General features: G+C 40.7%; 1 protein-coding gene across 1 annotated transcript in view; it reads left to right on the forward strand.

Annotated features, from left to right (window-relative positions):
- Positions 1-13,356: 13,356 nt before the first annotated feature.
- LOC121577675 (cyclin-dependent kinase 18) overlaps positions 13,357-17,980 on the forward strand; it is a 48,316-nt gene continuing 43,692 nt past the window's right edge. Inside the window, exon 1 of the mRNA XM_041891445.2 lies at positions 13,357-13,740. The gene's annotated coding sequence lies outside the window, so the exon portion shown is untranslated. The remainder of the gene's footprint in view (positions 13,741-17,980) is intronic.

Here is a 17,980-nt window from a genome sequence, read left to right on the forward strand (position 1 = left end):
AATATCCTGAGCCTCCATCATATCCAATTGTCAGTTTGCCTAATTAATGTCACCTCTCTGGGAGTACATTTAGCAGGCAGACGAAAGATCAGTCACCTGTTTTGGCAGCCTGAGCCTCACCACAGCAGACAGAGAGAGATGTTAACCTACCCTTGAAAACCTAGCAAAGAATGATTTACATGATTTTAACTTAACCTATCCTATGCAGTATATAATGTTTGTGTACGATTATACATAATGTTATAGTACATGTCAATAAGGAACTATAGAACAGGTTAACATTTCATCAATTGTAGAGGATCTTGTAGGTACACACTGAATACATGTTAAAGTGATACATATGGAGAGGAGTTGAGAGGAGTTGCAATTACCCAACTCAACATACTGGGCTGCCTGAGTACTCTGCCTGAGTACTGCAAGGGAATACCATCTCCCTGCTGTTCTAATATAATGTGATTACATTATATCATATTCTATTACATTGTCATATTTAAGTGATAATGCCAGAGAAGCCGGTGTTTGGAGGATATATTGGTACGGGTGCAAACCGTGCCAATATATCCTCCAAACACAGGCTTCGAGGGCATTATCACTTTTATACAATGGGTTACCAACATATTCAAATAATAATTGACATATTTTCATTAAAAACATTATTTTGATGAATTTTTTCATACGATTTCACGACGCGACCCAGCCGTTCAGTCTTTTTGTTCTGTATCTATGGATGCGACCCAGTCGTTTGTTCTAAATGTTCCATTGCCATACTGGCTGGCAACGTTCTTATCCCTTGCTGGCTAGCAACTTCGGCTAACTTACAGTCACATCAAAAAGTGAAGCCAGAATAACAGCAAAGTAGCTGCATTTGCATTTGTTTAAACTGTTTTCTAGTGACATTTATTTGGATACATCCATAAAAATGAGCTAATGAGACGCGATTTCGCCTGGCATGGAAAATGTGCTCACTCGTCAGGACACTGTTGTTCAGAGGAGCTAGCCAACAACACAGCTAACACAATCACTTCAAACTGAAGCTGGAAAGACTGCAAACTAGCTGCACTTCGTTTCGTTTTACCTTTTTTCAATTGACATTACTTTGTATATATCCATAAAAATTATGCCAGCTGATTCATGATTTCGACTGGCTGAGGGAGACAGACAACAAGGTCTATACAAATCTCCGCTGTTGAAAACTAAATGTTAGTCTAAAAGAAATGTTAGATAATGTCTAGATGCATTTTATAGTGGAGATCAAGTTCATAAATTGCCAGGCTGGGCTGATGAGACAGTGGGTTGCGCAGTCAGATGGAACAGAGTAAATAGGCATTTTAACGTCGCTCAACGACACGGCAGTGGCAAGAGTCTGAGAGAGTTGCTATAATCAACCACCACGCATAGCACTGTTATTAAAGATGCCAGATACGGTATGCCAACACAAACCGCCAACACTGCCTGGCAACCGTACCGTACCAACCCTCTGTCTGTCTGTCTGTCTGTCTGTCTGGGTTTCTCGTCTCTCTCTCTCTCTCTCTAAATCTCTCTCTCTCTCTCTCTCTCTCTCTCTCTCTCTCTCTCTCTCTCTCTCTCTCTCTCTCTACCTGCTCTTTACCCCCCTCTTTCTGTCTGAGGAACGGTCCTTTCACTCTCCTCTTCCTCCTTTCATCTCTCTGTTTTCTAAAGCCTATCTATCTGGATTGCATAATTCAAAGAGCTGTTTAATCACTGAGAATTGAATTTGTATAAATGGGGCAGACTGGATGACATACACACAGAGCAGAGTAATAATTGTCTAGTCCCTCTGCGCTCTTTCCTATAGTGTTTGGTGTCATCAAATGGACAAGAAAAGTACAGTGAGGTTCTCCAGTATGTAGCTGTCAGAGAGTTACACTATTGTATAAATAGACAATATTTTAAGCATACAGTGATTACATGATTAAGTATCTGTCAGTACTTATATAATCCTAATGAGAAACTAAACTACTGAAAGAAAAAACAACAAGGGAGAGAGAGAAGAGAGAGAGAGAGAGAGAGAGAGAGAGAGAGAGAGAGAGAGAGAGAGAGAGAGAGAGAGACAGAGAGAGATGCGTTTATACTCCTGCTGAGTTTATCTCTCCCCTGGATGTATTGTTGGAGGGGAACTCTCCTCTGTTCTCTGAAGAGACGAGGTAATTGGTATGGGGTGGAGGGTTCCTTCCTCTGCCTGCGAGCTTCATGTGATGCTAGTCATCTGCCTCTGCTCACCAAAATTGTGTGTGTATGTGTGTGTGCTTGTGTGTGTGTGTGAAGCAGGAGACAGGCACTAGTGAACTCTACTGTATATGTTTCAATAAAGTCAGTTCGAGCACAGCCAGTGTGAGACTACTCCCACATTCAGAACTCAAAGACCTCTGAGTAATCCATGTGCAAACCACAATATCGCAGGTTTGTTTACCTGCATGTGTGCATGTTTGTGTGTGCATGGGATGTGTGTGAGAGCATGTGTGTGTGATCTCCCAAGAACGTGTGCGCAACAACACATCCAATCTTGAAACTACTGGACATTAGCTTCACATTTAACAGGCTATCCAACTGGCGCAGTTGACATGGTTGGTTCAAAGTGTTGGATTCAGCTCCTGCATTGGGCACATTCTCTGAACACAAAAACACACAGATTGTCCCCTCTCCACACACATTGGACCACTAAAATATGTGAGCAAACAGAGAGAGATACAGAAGGAGATAGATAGATAGATAGATAGATAGATAGATAGATAGATAGATAGATAGATAGATAGATAGATAGATAGATAGATAGATAGATAGATAGATAGATAGATAGATAGATAGATAGATAGATAGATAGATAGATAGATAGATAGATAGATAGATAGATAGATGATAGATAGAAAGTGATTCAGAGACAGAGAAAGGGAAAGAGAGAAAGAGCGAGAGAGAAAGAAAGAAAGAGTTATATTCAGTACCATTCAAAGGTTTTTCTTTATTTTTACTATATTCTACATTGTAGAATAACAGTGAAGACATCAAAACTATGAAATAACACATATGGAATCATGTAGTAACAAAATAAGTGTTAAACAAATCAAAATATATTTTATATTTTAGATTCTTCAAAGTAGCCACCCTTTGCCTTGATGACAGCTTTGCACACTCTTAGCATTCTCTCAAAAATTTTTACATTTTACATTTTAGTCATTTAGCAGACGCTCTTATCCAGAGCGACTTACAGTTAGTGAGTGCATACATTTTTCATACCAGCTTCACCTGGAATGCTTTCCCAACAGTCTTGAAGGAGTTCCCACATATGCTGAGCACTTGTTGGCTGCTTTTCCTTCACTCTGCGGTCCGACTCATCCCAAACCATCTCAATTGGGTTGAGGTCGGGTGATTGTGGAGGCCAGGTCATCTGATGCAGCACTCAATCACTCTCCTTCTTGGTCAAATAGCCCTTACACAGCCTGGAGGTGTGTTTTGGGTCATTGTTCTGTTGAAAAACAAATTATAGTCCCACTAAGCACAAACCAGATGGGATGGCGTATCGCTGCAGAATGCTGTGGTAGCCATGCTGGTTAAGTGTGCCTTGAAGTCTAAATAAATCACAGACAGTGTCACCAGCAAAGCACCCCCACACCATCACACCTCCTCCTCCATGCTTCACGGTGGGAACCACACATGCAGAGATCATCCGTTCACCTACTCTGCATCTAACAAAGACACAGCGATTGGAACCAGAAGTCTCAAATTTGGACTCATCAGACTAATGGACAGATTTCCACTGGTCTAATGTCCATTGCTCGTGTTGCTTGGCCCAAGCAAGTCTCTTCTTCTTATTGGTGTCCTTTTGTAGTGGTTTCTTTGCAGCAATTCAACCATGAAGGCCTGATTCACGCAGTCTCCTCTGAACAGTTGATGTTGAGATATGTCTGTTACTTGAACTCTGTGAAGCATTTATTTGGGCTGCAATTTCTGAGGCTGGTAACTCTAATGAACTTTCCTGTGGCGGTCCTCATGAAAGCCAGTTTCATCATAGCGCTTGATGGTTTTTGCGACTGCACTTGAAGAAACTTTCAAAGTTCTTGAAATGTTCCGCATTGACTGACCTTCATGTCTTAAAGTAATGATGGACTGTAGTTTCTCTTTGCTTATTTCAGCTGTTCTTGCCATAATATGGACTTGGTATTTTAACAAATAGAGCTATTTTCTGTATACCCCCCTACCTTGTCACAACACAACTGATTGGCTCAAATGCATTAAGAAGGATAGAAATTCCACAAATTAACTTTTAAGAAGGCACACCTGTTAATCGAAATGCATTCCAGGTGTCTACCTCATGAAGCTGGTTGAGAGAATGCCAAGAGTGTGCAAAGCTGTCATCAAGGCAAAGGGTGGCTATTTGAAGAATCTCAAATACTTTTAAACACTTTTTTGGTTACTACATGATTCCATATATGTTATTTCATAGTTTTGATGTCTTCACTATTATTCTACAATGTAAAAAATAGTAAAAATAAAGAAAAACCCTTGAATGAGTAGGTGTTCTAAAACTTTTGACCTGTAGTATATATATATATATATATATATATATAGAGAGAGAGAGAGAGAGAGAGAGAGAGAGAGAGAGAGAGAGAGAGAGAGAGAGAGAGAGAGAGAGAGAGAGAGAGAGACCCTGATCTCTGTTTTTTTTATTAAATATTAAACCACCACTTTGGTGCCAGCATCTCCCTGGAATAGATTTTAATTTTCTTGTATGTTCTTCTCCTCACCCAGTGCTCCTGTGTGTGTGTGTGTTCGTGTGTGTTAATGTGTGTTTGCGTGTGTGTGAGTGTGCACCCTGTACTGACGGACACGGCCAATCTAATCAGTCTGAAGAATGTTCCAGGCCGAGCTTCTGGCTGCTGTTCCATGCTGCACAGTGCTACTCGTGTGTGTGTGTGTGTGTGTGTGTGTGTGTGTGTGTGAGACAGAGACCAAATCTCATGAATTTGTTTATTTGTGTTTCAATTGAGTTTTCTGTTCGATATACATTATAAGACCAAGTTATTGATCCTAATGCTATTATGTTCTTTACGTGGCCAAACAGTGACGATTCTAAATAGAGAATATAATGAACTATTCTGGGATAGAGAGACGCTTTGAGGGCCACCCTATCGGCCTTAATAAATATTTAATGAGCATAACCTTCTCTCTGCTCTAACGACAAATTTAGCAAACATCGTATTTAATGCAAGATCATACCTGTGTATTTACTTTGACTGTCTCTCAAGTCAAACAGCACCTTATTCCTTCAGGGAAGTAGTCTACTTGGGGTATAAGTTGTCATTGCAGATTTTCCCTCTGTGACCTCTACCTGTGGTGTGAGCGGTGTTGAAGAGGACACCTCCCATAGAGTGGGTCAGATAGACCCTGGGTGAACAGAGAATGTGTGGAAGGTGAGGGGGCTGTGAGTTCAGGTAGTTGAGGAAGGTGGGTGGCTGTGGAGGGTAAAATGAGGTCAGGTATTTTGAGGAAGGTGAGGTGGCTGTGGAGGGTGAGGTGGAAGGTGTGATAATTGAGAGATGGTTGTGTTGATAATTCACCAGCAGAGGCGGAGCAGCAACGCACCGATGCAGATCAGTTATGCAGAATATGAAAACAAAACAAACACAGCCACACATACTGTACCTACTGAAGTAAACAGTAGTAGATAATATAGGAGAGATTCTTTCCCCCTCTCGCTCTCCTTTCTTTCCAGCCATGCCTAGTGGACTGAGGCCAGCTACAGTTGGAGGGATTTCTACAAATTCCACTGCAAGCCAATTAATCCAAATAATCATCTAATCATCAGCGGGCCTTTGTTACCCTACTTCCTGTTTCCTGGCCTGATTCTGGGCCCACCAGCGCTCTGATCCTGACCTCTGACCCCTCAGTACCATTGCCATCAGTTACAAAACAAGCTTATGTGCTGTAAAGAACACTGCTCACACCGCTACTCCTCCATTAGAGAGGTTCAACCGGTCACAGAGTTCTTTAATACCTTCTGATCTGACCGTCTATTAATGTTGTTCGTTTGTTGTCCAATAGACTGTACCAGGCAAATATAGACAGAAGCAGGCACAGACGAGTAGTCCTGCGTTGGCATCAAACATCTGTGTTGGTGTGGGCATTGCCATGCCAATGGAATGCAAAAGGGCCTGAACCCTGTCAGATGCTGGGAGAGTAGTTCATGTCTGTCTGAGGAATGTTCACTTCTATGCTAAAGCAATATAAGCTCTACAGATAACAGTCAGCACTTTATTTGCGCTCTCTCTCCATTCAGGGCCAGGTTTGGTAACCCCTCACTTCTCTACAGACATTGTGAATGATTGTATGACTCCTTTCAGTGGCTTGGTTAACTCATGACCATGATACAGCTTTACTGTCCTAACTAACTGTGATAGAAGCTATCTGGCTTCTGCTCTCATATGTGACCATTCAAACTTGCCTGCACTACTCAAGACCACATTAGCCAGCTGAGCTGAAGCCTAGATGTAAGCTTTTAAGGGTTAACCTGGCTCTTCAGGTGTCAGGCAGGGTTACTCATCAGGCGAGGATTGCTCAGACAACTACTACATGTCACTGAGTTCACCACTCAACAAAAATAGATGTTTACTCACACCAGTGGAGGCTGCTGAGGGCAGGACGGCTCATAATAATGGCTGGAATCGAGTCCATGTAATGGTGTCAAACACATCAAAGACGTGGTTTCCATGTGGTCGATACCATTCCATTAACTCCATTCCAGCCTTTATTATGAGCCATCCTCCCCTCAGCAGCCTCCACTGACTCACACACAGTCACACACACACACTCTTGACATGGCTCTAGCTTCTATGGCCCTGAGGTGAGACATTTTGTCATACATTTTGTCTCAATAGTCTATATACAATTATATTCTTGCTTTGGTCGAGACACAGGCAGCGTGGCATTGAAACTGAAACAACAACATTCAGGGAGTGATAGAGAGAGAGAGAGAGAGAGAGAGAGAGAGATCTCGGGGCAAAGTGGTTCAACACGTTTGCCTTGGAAAAAATAGCTTTTACACTGCCTATTCAGGTGATAGGTGCATCCTCGTAAACCCAACCCTAGGCAAAAGCAGTGACTACGGTCTGGTTTCAATTATGGACTTTTTTGCCACTGCCTCCGTCGATAAAATTCCAGGGAGCCTCCCAACAAATCACGAGGCAGACATGCCAGAATGTCCCGATTCAAAACCAAAGTTTGTGAGCAGTGGTTTGAGTTTGGTACAAACTAGCCATTTGCGAAATGCACTCATTCAAAATAATATCTGTGATCTCCATCTTGCTAGCTACTATACTGAACAAAAATATAAATGCAACATTCAATGATGTTACTGAGTTACAGTTCATATAAGGAAATCAGTCAATTGAAATAAATGATTTAGGCCCTAATCTATAGATTTCTCATGAATGGGCAGTGGCACAGCCATCGGTGGGCCTGGGAGGGCATAGGTCCACTCACTTGGGAGCCAGGCCCAGCCAATCAGAATGCTGATTATTACACTGTTTCTATTAGGTTGCAAAAAACATTTGCCTGATGTTGCAAGACCATTCCCAGAACAAATGTTTTATGTTCTTTAAAAGTTCCTAAAACCTTTCTTTAGGTTGTGGGGACATTGTGGGGATATGACAAGAGATAGGTTCCCAAAACAATAAAACTGTCCAGTTGTGCTGACATTCAGATAATGTTTGTATCAGGGTGCACAAAACATTCATTTGATGTTTCAAGAAGGTTGACAGAAAAGCCTTTCTCAGTACTTTAAATGTTCCCAGAATACGGTGTACTTGTAACACTGTGTTTTATGATTTTATTTCTTCCTCACATGCTGAAAGTCTTATGAAATGTGATTTTGAAATTAAGAAAAGGTAAAAAAATATTGTATTTAGTTTGAATGTTCTGAGTCTGTATTTAAGAAGCATTTGAATACACAAGATTACAAGTTAATTAAAGGAAGCTCTATCAAACTAAAATCACATTTCATAAGAGTTTCAACTCGTGATGAAGGAAGAAAATGATAAAATACAGTGTTACAAGTAGGGAGAACCGGGACAAAAGTAACACAGACATTTTCTCAAATGACACAGAAGCTAAAATGACGTAGTGAAGTCAGCATGTTCCTAATGCAGAGGACAAGCTCCCTGCAAAAAAAAACAGCCCACTCCGACCATGTTTTGCGGAGTTATCAACAAAAAGTGGTTTTAAGTGATGTACATTGCTTTCAGAAATTATTCATACCACTTTACTTATTCCACATTTTGTTGTGTTACAGCCTGGATTAATGACATTTGTTTTCTCACCCATCTACACACAATACCCCATAATGACAAAGTGAAAACATGTTTTTAGACATTTTAGCAAATTTATTGAAAATGAAATTCAGAAATATCTCATTTACATAGGTATTCACACCCCTGAGTCAATACTTTGTGGAATAACCTTTGGCAGCGATTACACCTGTGAGTCTTTCTGTTTATGTCTCTTTCCACAACTGGATTGTGCAACATTTGTCCATTATTCTTCTCAGTATTCTTCAAGCTCTGTCAAAATGGTTGTTGATCATTGCTAGACAACCATTTTCAGGTCTTGCCATAGATTTTAAAGTAGATTTAAGTCATAACTGTAACTCGGCCATTCAGGAACATTCACTATCTTCTTGGTAAGCAACTCCAGTTTAGATTTGGCCTTGTGTTTTAGGTTGTTGTCCTGCTGAAAGGTGAATTCATCTCCCAGTGTCTGGTGGAAAGCTAGGATTTTGTGCTTAGTTTCTTTTTTTTTTATCCAGAAAAAATCCCCAGTCCTTAACGATTACAAGCATACCCATTACATAATGCAGCCACCCCTATGCTTGAAAATATGGAGAGTGGTACTCAGTAATGTGTTGTATTGAATTTGCCCCAAACATAACACTTTGTATTCAGGACAAAAAATGAATTGCAGGGCCTCCTGAGTGGCACAGTGGTCTAAGGCACTGCATCACAGTGATAGCTGTGCCACTAGAGATCCTGGTTTGAGTCCAGGCTCTGTCGCAGCTGGCAAAGAACAATTGGCCCAGCATCTTTCATCTTAGGGGAGGGTTTGGCCGGCGCACTAGTGACTCATGTGGCAGGCCAGGTGCAGTGCACATTGACACAGTCGCCAGTTTCCTCCGAGCAGACATTGTGTCAAGAAGCGGCTCGGCTGGGTTGTGATTCGGAGGATGCACAGCTCTCTCCCGAGTCCGTACAGGAGTTGCAGCGATGGGACAAGACTGTAACTACCAATTGGTTACCATGAAAAAGGGGTAAAATAAAAAGTGAATTGTTTTGCATTACTGCTTTAGTTCCTTGTTGCAAACAGGATGCATGTTTTGGAATGTTTGTATTCTGTACAGGCTTCCTTCTTTTCACTCTGTCAATGAGCTTAGTATTGTGGAGTAACCACAATGTTGTTGATCCATTCTCAGTTTTCTCCTATCACAGCCATTAAACTCTAACTGTTTTAAAGTCACCATTGGCCTCATGGTGAAATCCATGTGGTTTCCATCCTCTCCGGCCACTGACTTAGGAAGGAGGCCTGTATCTTTGTAGTGACTGGGTGTATTGATACACCATCCAAAGTGTAATTAATAACTTCACCATGCTCAAAGGGATAGTCAATGTCTGTATTTTACCCATTTACCAATAGGTGCCCTTCTTTGTGAGGCATTGGAAAACCTCCCTGGTCTTTGTGGTTGAATCTGTGTTTGAAATGCATTGCTCTACTGAGGGACCTAACATATACAGTAATTGTATATGTGGGGTACAGAGATGAAATAGTCATAAAAATATCATGTTAAACACTATTATTGCACACAGAGTGAATTCATGCAACATACATTATGTGACTTGTCAAGCACATTTTTATTCCTGAACTTATTTAGGCTTGCCATAACAAAGGGGTTGAATACTTATTGACTCAAGACATTTCAGCTTTTTTGTAAAAATTAATTTGTAAAAAATCTGAAAAACATAATTCCACTTTAACATTATGGGGTATTGTGTATAGGCCAGAGACAAAATATCTGTAGAACAACAATGTCGGAAAAGTAAAGGGGTGTGAATACTCTGAAGGCACTATCAGTAAAAAAAGAAATGGACCCGGACGTGTTCGGTTGTAGAGTTGTGTTTAGTTGTTTATGTTTCCAAACGTAATTTTCTTAACCCATCTAGTGACTAAATGACAGCATAGGTTTGAAGTATCATGCTACCTAGTCTTGGGTGTTAGCCTGGGAGAAGTTATAGGAGAGACAGGTGGGACGAAAGTAACACAATGTTAACTGATGACCTGGAATTTAAAAAAAAAAACGTTTAAGCACAGGCAATTGTCTCCTCTAGTTCAGATTTATTTTATAATGTTAGCAAAATATCAACAAGTGACTGAATGTTTGAAAATTATATACAGTGCATTCAGAAATTATTTAGACCCCTTGACTTTTTTCACATTTTGTTACGTTACAGTCTTTTTCTAAAATGGATTCAATTGTTTTTCCCCCTCGTCAATCTAAACACAATACCCCATAATGAGAAAGCAAAAAACAGGTTTTTAGAAAAAGTTGCTACTTTATAAAAAATACAAAACTGAAATATCACATTTACATAAATATTCAGAGCCTTTACTCAGTGCTTTGTTGAAGCACCTTTGGCAGTGATTATTGTCATGAACCCTGCGTCCTGAGTCGGTTCCTGCCTGTGTTGCCGTTTTTCTGCTCTGAATCTCCTGTTTCCTGAAGGTTCTTGAACGCTCCCTGCCTGGTTGCCGGGCAACGTTGCTAGGCGGGAGATCTCCCGATTACCTGCATCTCATCAGCTATTTGCACACCTGGTCCTGATCATCACCCTTCATAAGCTCTGACCTGACATCCATTCCCTGCCGGATCGTTAGCCATGAACAGTATGTTTGTCAGCGTATCAGCCTCTGAGTTACTAGCGTTAGTTTTGTTGTTTTGCACCTTGTTGGCTTGCCGTGTACTTACCTCCGTTTGTTTCTATCTACAGTCATTCTCCCGGAACCTTCACCCAACTCCTGCCTGGTTGTCGGCGGCTGCCGAGCCATCATTGGATCTGCCACTTCACCTCCACCAACTCATCTCCGCCGCCCGCTCTGTCCCCTGGATTATTCTGCATCGTTTTCTGAATCTGTTAATAAATACTCACCTTCGTTCAACTCACCTCGTCCTGGTCTGCTTCTGGGTTCTGGCTTAGAAAACCGTGACAGATTATAGTCTCGATTCTTCTTGCGTATGACGCTACAAGTTAAGTACACCTGTATTTGGGGAGTTTCTCCCATTCTTCTCTGCAGATCCTCTCAAGCTCTGTCAGGTTGGATGGGAAGCGTCGCTGCACAGCTATTTTCAGGTCTCTCCAAAGATGTTCGATCGGGTTCAAGTCTGGGCTCTGGCTAGGCCAGTCAAGGACATTCAGAGACTTGTGCCGAAGCCACTCCTGCGTTGTCTTGGCTGTGTGCTTAGGGTCGTTGTCCTATTGGAAGGTGAACCTTCGCCCCAGTCTGAGGTCCTGAGTGCTCTGGAGCAGGTTTTCATCAAGGATCTCGCTGTACTTTGCTCCGTTCATCTTTCCCAGTCGATCCTGACTAGTCTCCCAGTCCCTGCCGCTGAAAAACATCCCCACAGCAATTGTAGCATCATACCCAAGAAGACATGAGGCTGTAATCGCTGGCAAAGGTGCTTCTGATTAAATGATCTGAATACTTACATAAATGTGATATTTCCGGGTTTTATTTTTATACATTTGCACAAATTTCTAAAAACCTGTTTTTGCTTTGTCATTATGGGGTATTGTGTGTAGATTGATGAGGGGGGGAAAAAAACAATTTAATCCATTTTAGAATAAGGCTGTAACGTAACAAAATGTGGAAAAAGTCAAGGGTTCTGAATACTTTCCGAATGCACTGTACTTACATGTTTTGGGAACCTTTAAAGGACTGAAAAAGGCTGTTTTGTCAACATTCTTGCAACATCAAAGGAATCAAATCAAATCAAAAATATTTTGTCAAATGCGCCGAATACAACAGGTGTAGATCTTACCGTGAAATTATCTGAATGTCAGCACAACTGGACAGTTTTAGCATTTTGGGAATGTATCTCTTGTATCTCTTGTCATGTCCCCACAATGTTACCACAACCTAATAAAACATTCTGGGAACCTTTAAAGAACAGACAAAATGTGTTTTGGGGACGTTTTTGTAACATCAGGTGAATGTTTTTCTGCACTCTAAAAGAAACATTGCAGAATCATCTGCACAACTGGACAGTTTTTGTGTTTTGGGAACATATATTTTGTGATGTCCCCACAATGTTCCCACCAGACTGTTCCCACAACCTAATGAAACATTATGGGAACCATAAAAGAACAGATTAAATGTGTTACAGGAACGTTCTTGCAACATCAGGCACATGTTTTATACAAACATACAAACCTTTAGGGAATGTTCTTTGGTGGTTGTTACAGATGTTGTGCACAACATTTTAGTGAATGTTAGGAGAACATTCCAAGGATATTTCATCTAAAACATGTTTGATAAATAAATAAACTTTGTCAAAAACATTCTCTCAAGATAATACCCCAACTAGAACTTAATGGGAATCTTAGCTAATGTTCTGGAAATGTTCCCGGTTTGCTGGGTAGTCACTGATTTTGCCTAGGGTTGGGTTTAGAAGACTAATAGGTGCATGGGTTGCTCTCATAACTGCTGTTCAGTTGCTACAACCTGTTTCCAAAAAATGTCTGTCCTCCTCTGGACAAACTGTTTTTTAACTGTATCATTTACTTGAATCCTCCCCTGTAAGGCTAACACATAATCACTGTAATAACAATGACATAACACGTCACTAATATATGTTATATCATTACCACTATCACCATTTCAAACATCACCAGTCACTAGTTCAAACAGTTATCTTCTGTCACACACACACACACACACACACACACACACACACACACACACACACACACACACACACACACACACACACACACACACACACACACACACACACACACACACACAAACACACAAACACACACACACACACACACACACACACACACACACACACACACACAAAGACTAGCAGGCATACTGCATTAGCTGGTTAAAGTGAGAATCATGTCAACACTGCTCAAACACAAAGACTAGCAGGCATACTGCATTAGCTGGTTAAAGTGAGAATCATGTCAACACTGCTGGCTGAGGAACGCTTGTGCGATGCTGAGCTATGATTGGCCGTTGCTATAACAATGAGGGCGGGGTGAAAGCGGTAGGGGGGCGGAGAGAGAGGTTGAATATAACAACCTTCTGTAGCGTTCCCTCTCTTCTCCTAATCTCGGATTTCGTTTTTTTTTCTTCCGTTTATTACTTTTCAGGCAGTTTATTACTTTTCAGGCAGCAGAGCATCGCATGCAGGCAGACGGAGTGGCTGAGTCCTGCGCTGTCAGAGGGGAAGACTGGAGTGGTTGTCTCTCGCTACTACGCTCTCTCTATTTCTCTCTCTTGCCTGTGTTCTGCCTGCTTCCATCAGAATAACAGTCCTGCAGCTCTGGATTATCTGTCTAAAACACAGAATTACACTTTCACACACACACACACACACACCTGGGAAATCTCTGGACACCGTAAACAGAAGGAGAGAGGCTTCTGTTTCCCTTCGCGGACGACCTCTTCTCTCCTGTAAGTACAACTGCAGCTGCTGTCTCTCTTTTTTTCCATCTCTCACTCTGCATCTCTCATTATGTATCTCTCACGTTCTCTGTATCTCTTTCTCTCTGTATCTTTCATACATATCTGTTTTACCGTTTGCAAATGAAAGCACTTTGTATCTAGTCCCCACATTTGAAGGTGTCATAGGTATTTGGACAGATTCACTTATGTATTAAAGTAGTCAAAGGTTTTGTTGTATTAGTTCCCATATTCCTAGCACGCAATGACTACATCAAGCTTGTGACTCTACAAAGTTGTTGGATGCATTTTCAGTTTGTTTTGGCTGTGTTTCAGATTATGTTGTGCCCAACAGAAGTGAATGGTAAATTGTTTCATTTTGGAGTAACTTTGATTGTTAATAAGAAAATAATATGTTTCTGAACACCTCTGCGTTAATGTGGATGCTACCATGATTATGGATAATCATGAATGAATCGTGAATATTGATGAGTGAGAAAATGACACAGGCACAAAGATCATGGTGTGCTAACCCCCCTCCCCCCTACTGCTGCTGTGTGTCATGTGCTCCTCTGAGGCCCTGGAAGAGACAGCAGATCAGATGTGCTGCTGATAACATCAGGCATCTAAATTCACAAAACCCTCACATGGGGTCCACTTTACTCCAGTAGGACAATCACTCAGTCATTTATTCCTGAAAGCTACAGTGTTTTCACAGAAACCATCCGCCTAATGTCTTCTACCATGAGAAAAATGTCTTATTCCGCTGAGGTGTTTTTCCTCTAAATCCAGACACATAGTTGTTGATAGTCAGAGCTTCTAGCCTTCTATCTTTCTAGTCTTGTTCAGCGACTTCTAATGAATTCTGAGGCGACAAATTGTCGACAATGATCTTTGCAGTGACACATCTTCATCTCTGGCACTCTTGTACAATAACAATGTTTGAAAATAAGGATTTATTTCCGCTAATTGTCTCTTTGTCTTGTTCTGGTGTTTTTCCTCTGAGTTTGAGACCTCTGCCTGCTGGTCTGGTAGACTCTGTATTCTGATCTGTCTGGCTGTTCTGAGGCAGTCTGATGAGGTGATTTTAGATAATTGCCAGCTTGTTTCTCCAGAGACACTAGGCTAAAGCTAGCTGTTTAATAGCTAATTAAAGACACTGTCTCACTCTGAGAGTGAAGATGGAATCACTGAGAAAGAAACAGAGAGCGTAAAGGTGTGTGTGTGAGTGTGTACAGATGTAGAATCTTAATTTGATCACCCTGTTGCAGAACTTTCATGCAATACAGGAAATGTTAAACATGTAGTGTATTTGAGCTTTAAAAAGGCTTCTGAAGTTTGACATTTCAGACTTGATTTTCCCTTACGAAAAAGGTGTGTGTGTGAGTGTGTACAGATGTAGAATCTTAATTTGATCACCCTGTTGCAGAACTTTCATGCAATACAGGAAATGTTAAACATGTAGTGTATTTGAGCTTTAAAAAGGCTTCTGAAGTTTGACATTTCAGACTTGATTTTCCCTTACGAAAAATGTATCAACCCCTAAAAAAATATCCATCTACACTGAGTGTACAAAATATTAAGAACACTTCCTTGACGTGTCAAGTTGGCTGGATGTCCTTTGGGTGGGGGACCATTCTTGATACACATGGGAAACTATTGAGCATGAAAAACCCAGCAGCGTTGCAGTTCTTGACACTCAAACCGGTGAGACTGGCAGCTACTACCATACCCCGTTCAAAGGCACTTAAATATTTTGTCTTGCCCATTCTCCCTCTGAATGGCACACATACACAATCCATGTCTCAATTGTCTCAAGGCTTAACAATGATTATTTAACCTGTCTCCTCCCCTTCATGTACACTGATTGAAGTGGATTTAACAAGTGACATCAATAAGGGATAATAGCTTTCACCTTGATTCACCTGGTCAGTTTATGTCATGGAAAGTGTTGCCAGTTATTCTGCGCTCTGGCACACTCAGACTAGAGTGCTCTGAAATCGGAGTAGATAGCCAGAGTGAATTTACGAACACACCCTTAGATTGACGCACGGGTGCGTTAATAGACTCTTAAGGATTAGACATGTTGTACTTTTCTTAAATGTAGTTTTGTAATTGACTAAAACAAGCAGACAACAAGAAAATTGCATTTGAAAAACGTCAAGTATTTGTTGTGAGCCAATGGGGTAACCTAGGTAACCACAGGTTGTTTTCCCCACAGGTGGGTGTGGCCGCGATGTTCTATCAAATACCGACTGGGACTATCGCAATTATGCATCACCTAATCAACATAGAACCTCCCTTTTTTTTCAGACCTTCATCAGTGTGTTGTGTGGAAGCTCTGTGGCAGCAGACTGTCAGCAGGGCAGAGGGAGACAGACAGACAACTATTAATAACTCTATAAAGAGAACTGCCTTTATCAGGACTATGTATGTATCATGTCGTTACATTACCATAAAATAAAGGTTAAATAAAATAATATAAATTACACTGCCATGACGTCTGAAGGACTAGACTAGTGCACATGTTATTTCCTCAAGTTTCGAATTGTAGTTATATCATCAAAAAATAAATAGTAAGCTTATACAAATGTAAATGCATTTTTTAAATGAAATTAATTACATATTAAATTACATATTTACACTTGTGTTAATCCCTTTGTGGCCTTGTCTTCATTCAGCTTTGACTTAACTATACTGAACAAAAATATAAACGCAACATGCAACAATTTCAAAGATATTACTTACTGTAGTTCCAGTTCTTATAAGGAAATCAGTCAATTTAAATAAATAAATTAGGCCCTAATCTATGGATTTCACATGACTGGGCAGGGGTGCCTTGGAGGGCATAGGCCCACCCACTTGGCAGCGAGGCCCACCCACTGGGGAGCCAGGCCCAGCCAATCAGAATGAGTTCTTCCCCCAAAAAGGGCTTTATTACAGACAAAAATACTACTCAGCACCCATGGGATCTTTTATTTCAGCTCATGAAACATTGGACCAACACTTTACATGTTGCGTTTATATTTTGTTCAGTAAATATTCAGATCCTCTTTTTTGTTGCAGCCACATTTCTCCACCACATAACTTTTTAGAAAACAAAGACAAGCACAAGAGACAACCAATTATAAGCCATTATCAATCATCTGCTAACAGAGGTCACATACACAGAAAAACATTTGATAAACAATGTTAATCTTACCAAAAATGGCCTCCAGTCTTATGTCGAGGGCCTCCTTGGTAACAGGTCAAAATAGGTAAGTAGAATAGATAAGTATACCAATATGAACATACTGTACATTTGCATACAAACACACATACTTATTAGCTAGCATGACAAAAACATAGGCTACATAGCTACATTTCAATGGGGATAGCAAACAGCTAGGCTAAACACTAGACTGTTTTGGTTAGCAATCTTTTTGATCTGATAAAAAGTTATTTAAACAGGTTAACAACGACATGATAGTATTCGGAAAACATAAAGGAAAGTTAAGCTTACAGATGGTGCCAGCAAAAGGGCTATGGAAGAGAGGATGACAAACGACGGAAGATGATTTCATTCGGTATTGTCAAAAACAGTAGCTAGCTAACAACAACTATCTACTTCCTGTTTTGTCTTCTTCTGCTGTAGTGACTACTTATTTACTACCAACATCAAGTATTAAAATCAATACCTGATTACTATTGACAAGCCTGTGTGTAGTAAAGCTGTAGTGTTTTTACTACTTATTTACAACCAACATCAAGTAGTTAAAATCTCTACCTGATTACTACTGGAAACACTACTGTTTTCCTACTGAGCACAAAACTATATTTGTGTATCCTGAGTAGTGCACTACACAATCCCTACAAGTCTCTACATAGTCACTACTGCACAAATATGTTTTGTGTAGTAATTCAGTAGTACTTTTTCATGAGGTAGGAGAGAGATACAACACTGTGGAAGGGAGAGCGAGAAGACATCTGTTCTTGAGAAAATACTTTTGTTTTAGGCTGAGGAGACTTTGAGAGTCTTTGATAGTTTGGCAGTAGCTTCTGTTTGTGTCTTTAGTTGACACAATGTAAAAGCCCTTGTTCCTTGGTAAAGATACACTGTCTCACAGAGACGATAAGACACATTCCTCTGTGCCTCATGTCGAAGGGGTCTGCTTGTTGCTGACAGCTTACTATTAGTCGTCTTAGCCTTAGCCCTGAGACCTGTAGTGGCGGTCACTCCTCAACCATGATATGAGTAGTGGTGATTTTCTGC

The sequence above is a fragment of the Coregonus clupeaformis genome, chromosome 12 (assembly GCF_020615455.1).
Source record: "Coregonus clupeaformis isolate EN_2021a chromosome 12, ASM2061545v1, whole genome shotgun sequence".
NCBI classification, from domain to species: domain Eukaryota; kingdom Metazoa; phylum Chordata; class Actinopteri; order Salmoniformes; family Salmonidae; genus Coregonus; species Coregonus clupeaformis.